Source organism: Aegilops tauschii, chromosome 5, assembly GCF_002575655.3.
Source record: "Aegilops tauschii subsp. strangulata cultivar AL8/78 chromosome 5, Aet v6.0, whole genome shotgun sequence".
In the NCBI taxonomy this organism is placed as follows: domain Eukaryota; kingdom Viridiplantae; phylum Streptophyta; class Magnoliopsida; order Poales; family Poaceae; genus Aegilops; species Aegilops tauschii.
In genome coordinates this window covers 569,658,101-569,669,788 of record NC_053039.3, presented here as the reverse complement: position 1 = coordinate 569,669,788, position 11,688 = coordinate 569,658,101, and the positions used below count along the sequence as shown (strand labels likewise).

Sequence of the window (11,688 nt, the reverse complement as noted above, 5' to 3'; positions counted from 1 at the left end):
ATACTGGAGTACCGGGGGGTTACCGGAACCCCCCGGGGAGTGTAATGGGCCTATTGGGCCTTAGTGGAGAAGAGGAGGGGCGGCCAGGGCAAGTCGCGCGCCCCCTCCCCCTCTAGTCCGTATTGGACAAGGAGGGGGGCGGCGCCCCCTTTTCCTTCCCCCTCTCTCCTCCTTCCCTCTCTCCTACTCCTACTCTTGGAAGGGTTGGAGTCCAATTCCCGGTGGGAGTAGGACTCCCCTTGGGGCGCACCTAGGAGGGCCGGCCCCTCCCCCTCCTCCACTCCTTTATATACGGGGGAGGGGGGCACCCCATTGACACACAAGTTGATCAGTTGATCTTTTAGCCGTGTGCGGTGCCCCCCCTCCACCATAATCCACCTCGGTCATATCGTAGCGGTGCTTAGGAGAAGCCCTGCGTCGGTAGCATCATCATCACCGTCATCACGCCATCATGCTGACGGAACTCTCCCTCGAAGCTCTGCTGGATCGTGAGTTCGAGGGACGTCATCAAGTTGAACGTGTGCTGAACTCGGAGGTGCCGTGCGTTCGGTACTTGGATCGGTCGGATCATGAAGACGTACGACTACATCAACTGCGTTCTCATAACGCTTCCGCTTTCGGTCTACGAGGGTACATGGACAACTCTCTTCCCTCCTGTTGCTATGCATCACCATGATCTTGCGTGTGCGTCGAAAATTTCTTGAAATTACTACGTTACCCAACACTTTAATCCCGGTTCCAGCCACCAACCGGGACTAAAGGGGCTACGCCAGGAGCGAGGACCTTTAGTCCCGGTTCGTGTTTGGAACCGAGACTAAAGGGGCCAGACGAACCGAGACTGGTGCCTGCCGAGGCCCGGCTGGTGTCCTAGCCTCAAGAGCCGGGACTGGTGCAGCCATTAGTCCCGGTTCGTAACACAAACAGGACTAATGACTTATCTTGCCTGACCAAATCTCTGTTTTCTACTAGTGGGAACACGAACGGCAGGGCAATGTTGCCGCCGCCTACTGCCGGCTAGGACACCAAGGGGGCTACACATTGAAATACCAAAATTGCCCCTCAATGCAAAATATACTACTCCCTCCGTCCCAAAATTGTTGTCTTAAATTTGTCTAAATACGGATGTATCAAGTCACATTTTAGTATTCCGTATCTAGACAAATCTAAAATAAGAAGTTTGGGACGGAGGGAGTACCGAAAATCTACAGTAGTATTTCCATATCTGGGCGGTCTAAACACATAAATAAATGGTTAGTATTGATCTGATTTTTTTCGAAAAGGGTAGTATTGATCTGATGTACCCTAAAAGGTCTTGCACCCGAAAAAAAAAGGTCTCAATGTTTAGACCCCTGTATAGTTTGAGAGGATCTTGCATGAACTAAATCCTAGGTAAAGCACGACCTAGGAGGAGAAGAGGCCGATCGATGTGGATGATCTATTTTGTGTGCAATAATGATCTTTGTGGATTTATTCAATTCAATTTCTAGGAAACTCCGAAGAATCCTACTGTGCCAAGGCAGGAATTATGTTTGTCTTTGTGCTGATTAATTCCATGCAGAAAAAAAAGTGCGCTGATTAATTGGCAAGAGGCTAATCGACCACGACTTATTCTGTTATAGGAGCTCATCAAGAATCCTCCTCTACGTTACCAGGAGGGTTTTGCTTGCGGTTGGGGCAATCGATGGAATTGCGATCGGGCCGTCGCCTCAGCTCTCTGCCGCCGCGCAAGCGCAACAAGTCGCTCAATCGGCGTTCCAATCGTATCACGGAGTCAACGCCGTCCAACATCGACATCGGCCGGGATGAGGACAGAATCAGCACGCTCTCGGACTACCTCCTCCTCGGAATCCTCGAACGGGTCGACCTTCCCTCGGCCGTCCGCGCCGGCGCGGTCTCGACGCGGTGGCAGCACCTCCCGCACCAGCTATCGCACCTGCACCTCGATGTTGGCCACTTCCCCGGCGCCACGCCGCTCGAGACCATGGACGCCTTCACGGGCGCGATGCGCAGGTTGCTGTCCACGTGTTCTCCTGCGGCTGACTGCAACAGCAGTCGTGCCATCAAGACCCTAATTCTCAGCTTCTACATGTCATCCACTCACCTTTGCTCCATTGGCCGCACCGTCGAGGACGTCGTCACCCACAGCGCGACTGAAAGGCTTGAGTTTAACATATCCCTGCCGTCTGCGAACAAAACGAGGTTTGGGAAGCAGTTCATGTCCTTCTCCCGCTCCTGCCGGGTCACCTTTCGATGTCTCACGAGGCTTACACTCAAGAACCTTGCTTTTGGACATTCCGACGTCACAAATCTCATTAACGCTTGTGATAGGCTCGACCACCTCACCCTGAGTTGTTGCAGATTGGTTAAGCACTCCGCGCTCAAGATTGACACGCCTTGTTCCGGAATCAAGGAGCTCAAGTTCATCTGCTTTATGTGCACGTGGATCGAGCTCATCTCTGTCCCTAAACTTAGGCAAGTGCGGTGCGTATGTTGGCCCTTCGAAAACCCTCCGGTGCGCTTCGGCTACGTTCTAGAGCTTCGTGATGTAAGTCTTATAAATGAAGCCATGGCATGGCAGGCACCATTCAAACTGAGTGAGTGCCTATCAAGGAGTGCCAAGAACCTGTCGAGACTGATACTTCATTTTGGCCACCAAATGGTAAAGTTAATTTATACACATGCCATGAATATCTTCTACATCTACATGTCATATGTTCTTCCCTACCAATTTCAGCTGTGTATTTCTGTTCTTCTTGTAGATTTGGATTCAGCCAGAACATCCGAAGAACCTTGCTGCTATATTCAGAAACTTGGCCACTGTGTTTCTTTTGGGTATGTTCCGTGAGTGTGATCTAAGCTGGACTCTGTTTACACTTGAAGCTGCACCTGCCTTGCGGAGTATTACAGTAAGTGTTACATTTAATTAAATCCACATCTTATCCTGGGTATGGCTCGACGTTTCTTTTCGTACCTAGGTGCACTGTACCCCTTATCTATACCATCTAACATTGCTTTGAGATCTGTGGTAGACAACTAATTCACTACATGAAGGATTCTCTTTTTTGTTTCTCCAAAATGAAAAAACATATGGACTTCAAACTTTGTGGGCCAATAAAACTTGAGGATTACAATGTCTAGAAAATACTTTCGAAATTTTGGTCCAACATAAATATTTAAAATATGATATTATTATTATTAAGAAAAAATGTTTTAATGATTTACAATGCACCAAAAAATCCGAATTTTTTTCGCACATTTTAATTCTAAATGCTCATCTGCAATGTTTGAAGTCCAAATATTGTTTGGTTTGGGACAAACAGAAAAGAGAAATGTTTACGCACAGATCGCGGGGGCACAAAATGGATGGTTAGATAGGCGGGTGTTGTGCTCTCTGCTGTAGCCACAACTTTCCCTATTTTTTTTCTAAAACGGGGGAAAGCTTGCCCTCTGCATCAAGTGATGCACATAGCCCTCTTGATTGAAATTCTGTGTTATAATAATGTGTCTTGGTTGAAAGAAACATGCATAATATAGCTGTAGTCTCATAGGAACCCCTGGAGGCATATTCCTGTGTCATACTTTACCTTAGATTTAGTTCATGCAAATTCCTCCAAAACTCTACAGCGGTCTAAACTTATATTTAAGTGCAAATGTTGTTACATTGCCCTGCAGTTTAATTAACATGTGTTACCTGTAATTCTATCTCCTCGCATGCAGTTATTTCGACATTCATGTGTCAAAACACCCGAGAGCAGTGCCGAAAAGACCAACGTGGTCTGGGAGCTATCCAAGGATTTGAAGCACCTAACTTGAAGGTGTTGCTGATCTTTGGGTGTGAGGACGAAGACAGGGTGACAAACTATATAAGGCTTGTCATGGAACGAGCTAAGGGATTGAAGAGAATCGACCTGCGTGGTGAATACCCATGCGAGGACTGCAACACCATCGACCTTGAAAGATCCAACGTGGAAAAGGATGGCAGGCGTCGGATTAAGGAGGGACTCACCCATGGATCCTCCTCGTCCGTGGAAATAATAATATGTTGATCGATACTATATTGTCAAGGAATGCTAATAGCATCATAGGGATCCTAGGCTTGCAGCAGGTAGAGTGATGACAATGTATGATGCACAACCATTCCCAATTTTAATTTCTAGTTTTATTGGCCTAAGAATACTTGATTGGTGTGGACCTCGCAATGCATAACTAAATTATGTGTGTACTGCAATTTGGAATTCTGGATGCATGCATTTGTCTTCCCATTTACCGAGAAATTACCTAGTACTTACTGGATGCTTATTTGTTTACCTGCCGGGAGCATCATTCAAATTAATTCTTGACTTGTTGAGGCTCTCTCTTTTCAGAATGTGTCTTTGGCATCATTCAAAACAAATCATCCACATCGATCGGCCTCTTCTCCAGACTCCAATCTGGGCTGCAATCATGGAGCCACCGCCGTTCAAAATCCGCCGAGATGATGATAGAATCAGCACGCTCTCCGACCACCTCCTGGGCTGGACCAAAAGCTCGTAGCTCGCGAGCTTAATGAGCGCTCGATAGTTCGGCTCGTTAAACTCGTAACTCGCTTCTTAATGAATAGAGCCAATCATTGATTTTAGCTCGGTAAGCTTAACAAGCTTAACAAACGAGCTAACGAGTTTAACGAGTAGCTTGTTAAGCTCGTAAGTAACAACATAACACATATTTTCATCTTACGTGACAAAAATTTTATAGCACCTCTGTTAGGACCGAGAGTATATCGACCAGAAAGGGGTGGTGAATGGGAGATTCAAAAATTCTTGCGAATATTTTGAACTGAACCCAAGCACAACAGCGGAATTAAAGATCGGTAGATCAGAAAACCCAACAAGCTAGCTACCGAGGAACAAAGCCTTCAAGGTTAGATGCAATAATAATTCGAGCGTAGGCAACAACAGGCTTAACGATGATAACTGTAATACAGGATGCCAAAAGGACTAAGATCATGACCAAGAACAGAAGCAGAGTTGTGAAGGAAAATTATGATGAATAATAACTCAGCCTACGAATGACACATAACTCTGCGTGAGATATGATGAAGGATATGTAGCAGAGGGTATCAGATCAGATAATAGTCATCACAGAGCACACATAATAACTGCCGAAAGAATTACAGTGAAGAAGAATAGAACCAGTGGTGCTCGATGACGACAAAGAGATTTGGTAGACCAATTCACCCTTTCGCCAAAGGGCTACGTCTGGTTGGAGGGGCTGTGACTTAACACGGAAGATAAACTCTCTTCACCCTATTCTCCTTCAACGCAGAGTTGATCAGACTCGGGTTGATTTCACTCGTGGCAGATCCTTGTCGGCGATCTCCAAACCTTCGGGTCGACCTTCGCGAACCACAATCACTCTTCGTTGCTGAAGATCTGGCTCGGTGAAGACAAAAACTCTTCAACACTCGAAGCCGGAACATATCCGTCTACAGAGTGCGCAGCTCTCAAGAGTAATAGGTACAAGCACTCTCACTCAGAACTGCTGTGATGCTAAACCACTGTCTAAGTTTGGGCTCATGGTTTTTCTATCGGTGGATCTTAAACTCGAATCACTGGGAGAGGGGTTGCTCAAATCAATCTTCTTAGAAATCTCAAGCGGAGCAGCCAACGAACAACGTTGGAGCGGGGTGGCTATTTATAGCGCAGCCTTCCTAGATGGGAAATGACCATTTGGACACGAGGTCCAGCCAATGGCCAACCGACATGTTCACAACGGTCGGATTTTGGAGCAACGGTTACATTGTTGGGGAACGCGGTAATTTCAAAAAAATTCCTACGATCACACAAGATCTATGTGATGCATAGCAACGAGAGGGGAGAGTGTTCTCTACGTACCCTCGTAGACCGTAAGAGGAAGCGTCAAGTGACGCGGTTGATGTAGTCGAACATCTTCGCGATTCAACCGATCCTAGTACCGAAAGCACGGCACCTCCGCGATCTACACACGTTCAGCTCGGCGACGTCCCACGAACTCTTGATCCAGTTGAGGTCGTGGGAGAGTTCCGTCAGCACGACGGCGTGATGACAGTGTTCATGAAGTTACCGACGCAGGGCTTTCGCATAAGCACTACAACGATATGACCGAGGTGGAATATATATGGTGGAGGGGGGCACCGCACACGGCTAAGACAACTGTCAACTTGTGTGTCTATGGGGTGCCCCCATCCTCCGTATATAAAGGTGTGGAGGTGGGGGAGGGTCGGCCCTCCTATGGTGTGCCCCATGGGGAGTCCTACTCCCACCGAGAGTAGGATTCCCCCTTCCCTAGTTGGACTTGGAGTGGAAGGAAGAGGGAGAGAGGGGGAAGGAAAGGGGGGGGCGGCCCCGCACCCAATTCGGATTGGGCTTGGGGGGGCGCCCCCTCCTAGGCTTCCCTCTCCTCTCTCCCACTATGGCCCAATAAGGCCCATATACTTCACTGGGGTTTCCGGTCACCTCCCGGTACTCCGGTATATGCCCGAACTCACCCGTACTAGTAGGAAAAGGGGCTTTTACCCCGGTTTGTAAGGGCCTTTTGTACCGGTTCTCGAACCGAGACTAAAGGGTCGTTACTAAAGCCCTAACCCTTTAGTCCCGATTCTTACACGAACCGGGACAGAAGGTCCTCCACGTGGCCGCTGCTGCCAGCCCAGGCAGGGGGGCCTTTGGTCCCGGTTGGTGCCACCAACCGGGACCAATAGGCAGGGCCTTTTGTCCCGGTTGGTGCCACCAACCGGGACCAATAGGCAGGGCCTTTTGTCCCGGTTGGTGTCACCAACCGGGACCAATAGGCATCCACGCGTCAGCAGCTGGCAGGAGCTGAGGTTTTTGTTTTTTTTGAAAGGGGGTGGTTTAGGGGTTTTGGGGGGTTAATTTAGGTGTTTCATATATTGTGTTAGCTAGCTAATTAATAGGAGAGAAGTGTCCTCTCTTATCTCCGTGCTTGGTCGACGCTACGTACTATATACGTATGGAGAGGAGTAGACACGCTAGCTAGTAATCAAATGAAGGAAACAGAAGATCGTCATGAACATATGCATACAGAGAGAAGTGATATCGACCACCTCTCCTTCTCCGAGATATTGGTCGAACAACAAGTTCTCGTATATCTATCCGACACTACCGGCTACATATATACAATAATTATCTCTTACAATACAATCTCCTAATTAAATTGTAGGAACACAGGGTCCACATAGTATTCTCCGTTTTCAGCGATCACGTGGTCAAGGAAGAATGCCGCCAATTCCTCTTGAATTCCTCGCATACGATCTGGTGCTAGGAGTTCATCCCGCTTCCGAAACATCTAATTTGAAGAAGGGGGTCAATACATATATATATGAATAAATGAAACTCAACACAAATGATGGGAATAAAATAAAATTGTGAATATTATTGCTTACGCACTTCATATTGTTCTTTAGTGTAGCCCCGCTCACAGGTCGTGTAGCGGATGGACTCGCAAACGTAGTATCCACAGTAATTATTCCCGGGTTCCTGCCACAACCACTTTACAAGAAATAGAGGTCAATCAAACTGATAAGCAAGCATGCTAAATGGTATTAATGAAACTAGCGCTTGAATCACTAGGAGATGCGCGGAACATGCTACTATAGTACTTACTTTCGGGTGATTAAATTGCAGCTTCTTCGGCAGTCCCGAAGCTTTTGAGGTGAATTTTCTCCAAACCCTGCCAGACAAAGAAAACAATTACTTGATATCAGGAAATGAACAAAGTTGCTGATATGGTGGATAATGATCGATTTGACTTACTTCTCGAGCATTTGAGTCATGTTCGCATAGTCCTGGGGATCTTTTCGTCTCGAGTCTAAGACGGTTACTACTCCCTGCTCAAGCTTAATCTCTAGGAGAATATAGTGGAAGCTGCGCATGCATGCATAAGTCATCAATTACATTACCATAACCTGGACTAATAAGGGAAACCGAATATGCACAAGACAGTAACACTCACTTGAAGTTGTAAGGAAAGAGTATTATATCTTTGTTTTGATTTAATACCAACGATTGTAGCAAGTTGGCCTCGGCTTCTTTGGGATGTTTTTCAACCGTATATGCATCTATGAGATTTGTGTTAATGAACCCAATATCACCGATTTGTCTTTTCTTCAATTCGGCGATCTTCAATCTGCATAATATAGTGAGGATAATTATAAATACATGCAATGAAAGAGCTGACCTATATAGAGAGACTTAATGACAGAAGTAGTACTACTTACAGACAGTAGCAAGTGATCGTTGTTTTATCGAGGGCCTTTTGATTGTAAAACTGGAAGAAATCCTCAAATGGAACATTCAGCAGATCAATTCCAACGAGGTCATGCTCCAGTTTAACTCTCAGCGTCAAAGTATCCATCCCATCAGACTCTCTGCAGGTTTTCATGTACCAATCATGTAGTCTTCGCATCATCGTTGTTAGAGATCTTTCATCTTTGACGAGAGGCTTCCCGTAATGGTATTTGTGTTCGTCCACCTCCATGATTTCATAATGTACATCGTCGGGCAGGTAATCTCCAAGATTGCTATAACCGGGCACCATACTCGGATCATTAGCGACGATGTCTTTTGACACCTTGAGCGGGGGGCACGATTGGTTCGCTTGTTCGCCGAGCTGGGCAATTTTTTTCCCAGCTCGTCGTTCTATTAACCTTTGATCACTGACAGTACTTCCCGACCGCTCCGCTTCGGCATATGTCTTTGCAAGAATGCGCTCATAGTTGCCTCTCGGCGGAGACTTTGGTGGTTTTGTCAGGGCAGCCAGAGTGCGCTTTGCTTTCACCGGATCTACCTTCTCCTCCGGAGGTGGATGTTTCTTTGCTTTCACCCCTTCAAAGAAGTTTGTCACTTCGGCTCGCACGATCTTCCTGGTTTCCTCCTCGGTCCTCTCGTATGGTAACTTCTCTGGAGTCTACAGAGAAGGACCGAATCTGTATTGCCTCCCGCCTCTGGCAGCTGTACTGCTAGACGCCGGCAGAGCAGACGGAGCGGCTGCGGCTGTCTTCTTTCCTTGCTTACGAGGCGGAGGGGAAGGACTACGACGCGCCGGAGCAGCCGCAGCGGCGGCGGGTCTCTTCCGCCCTTGCTGACGAGGCGGAGAAGGAGGAGGCTAGATGCTCTGGCACGCCGGCGCTGGCGGAGAAGGAGGCGGAGTGCCGCCATGCACCGGAGAAGGAGGCTGAGTGCCCTGATCACTCGCCGGAGGAGGAGGCGGAGGAGGAGGCAGAGTGCCCTTACTCGCCGGAGCCGTCCAGTTCGGAAGCTTGATGAGCTCCTTCCGCCATAGGCATGGAGTCTTCAGAGCAGAACCCAGCCGAGTCTCCCCTTCACCGGTAGGGTGGTCAAGCTGGAGCTCCTCAAATCCCTCCGTTATTTCATCCACCATCACCCTAGCATATCCTTCTGGAATCGGCCGACAGTGGTAGGTTGCGCCGGGTTCAGGAGGTAAAACAGAGCCAACAGCCGCCTTGACTTTGAAGCTCTGCCATTCCGCCATAAGGTGGCAATGTTGAGACTCCGTGATAGCATCCACGGGGTAGCTAGCAGGAGCCGCATGCTCCAGCTGAAGCAGCTCGGTGGAAGCCACGCTGCTTCTCCGCTGAGATGGCGGTGTAGCTTCGGGGGCAGTTTCGGCATGTCGATTGCCGTCTCGTTCCTCTAGCACTTGAACCCTTTCGTGCAGCTTCTGAATTTGGATCTGCTCCACTTTTTAGCATGCTTTTGTAACCGCCCGCGTCCGGAAAACCAGGCTTCCACGGAACGGAGCCTGGCGTGCCTCGTGTCCGTCCAGGGTGCTCAGGATTCCCGAGGGCCATTGTGAGCTCGTCGTTCTCTCTGTCTGGAATGAACGTCCCTTGCTGCGCTGCATCGATATATTGTTGAATCTTCTTGACTGGTATTCTCAAAAGCTCGTTCGTCCAAACGCACCTCCCTGATACAGGGTCCAAGGTTCCACCAGCCCCGAAGAACCAAGTCCGGCAACGGTCTGTCCAATTCATTGTCTGTGGTTCGATCCCTTTTTCAAGCAGATCATTCTCAGCCTTGGCCCACTTAGGTCAGGCTTTGAGGTAGCCACCTGACCCCGTGCGATGGTGAAGCTTCTTCTTTGCAGCATTCTTCTTGTTTGTCGCTGACATCTTCTTACTCTTTTCCGATGTCTTGTGGGCCACAAATGCGGGCCAGTGATCTCTGATCTTCTCATACCGGCCGATGAATTCTGGTGTCTCTTCTTTGTCGACAAACGTTTTCAGCTCATTCTTCCACCTCCTGAATAGGTCTGCCATCTTCTTAAGAGCATGAGACTTGATTAATTGCTCTATAACTGGCTTCTTCGGATCCTCCTCTGGCGGTAGGGTGAAATTTGCCTTCAGCTCAGTCCAAAGATCATCTTTCTGCATATCATTGACATAAGACACCTCAGGGTCTTCCTTCTTAGGATTATACCATTGCTGGATGCTGATCGGGATCTTGTCCCTAACTAGAACCCCGCACTGAGCAGCAAATGCATCCTTTGTCCGGATGGGTTCAATCGGTTGGCCGTCGCGCGCGATTGCTGTGATCTCAAACCTTTCATCCGAGCGCAACTTTCTCTTCGGGCCTCGTCTCTTTACCGAAGTTGTGCTCGATCCGGAGGGCTAGAAAAAAGAAGAAAGACGAGTGCTAATTAATATGTGTACATACCAAAACAATGAATGCATCAATTAGCTAGTCAGCAGAGGCTTAACTAATATATTTACCTGGCCGGACTCTGTTCGGTCACCGGAGCCGTCACCACGGGCTCCTTCTTGCACCAGCATTGGGTCACCGGAGCCATCATAATCATGTCTTTCCTCCTCCACTCTTCGATCACCGTAGCCTGCTTCTTCACCCTGTTCTTCCAGACCATCATTGTCGTTAAGATACGACAAGATATCACCTCCGGCTAAGATTATGTCCCCCAACACCTCTTCTGCTTGCTCGTCTCGTCCGTGCTCCATTGTTTCTGCAAATATTACAACATGGCAATTATTACACAAACATGACAGCAGGTGGATATATTAGTGCAAACGTAGACCTAGCTTATTCCGGGTTTGGGGTGGCCTAGGCAACGCTTCAAGGGTAGGGGCGCGGCGGGAGGGGGTAGGAGACCGACATCGTTTTTTTTCTAGGGTTTGGGTGTCCTCGAGAGTTTTGGTCGAGCGAGAGGGCCGGGGGGGTGCTCCCGTGGTATAAGTTATCACGGTCTAGAGGGGGTATAAATATCGACCGTCCATCATGTCGAAGTTATCTGGGAGGGAGTTATATATATCGACAACGACGACATACATACATGGGAAAATAATGTTATCGGGGAGGGGGGTATATCGAACCCCCCCCCCCACGTGTTGAAGTTATCGGGAGGGGGTTATATCGACAACGACGACATACATACATGGGAAAATAATATTATCGGCGGGGAGGGGGTATATCGACCCCCCTTGTGTTGAAGTTATCGGGAGAGGGGTATATCGACGACGACAGACCCGATAAAACATAAGAAAACAAAGAAGAAATAAAAAGAGGAGAAGAAGAAAAGGAATAGAGAGGAGAAGATCGAAGAAAAAAAAAGAAGAAAAAAAAGAGGAGAAGAAGAAAGGAATAGAGGAGAGAAGAAGAAAAAATAGAATTTTTTCTATTT

General features: G+C 48.1%; 1 pseudogene; it reads left to right on the top strand.

Annotated features, from left to right (window-relative positions):
* The first annotated feature begins 1,681 nt into the window (after positions 1-1,681).
* LOC109746942 (uncharacterized) lies at positions 1,682-4,046 on the top strand (annotated as a pseudogene).
* The last annotated feature ends 7,642 nt before the right edge of the window (positions 4,047-11,688 follow it).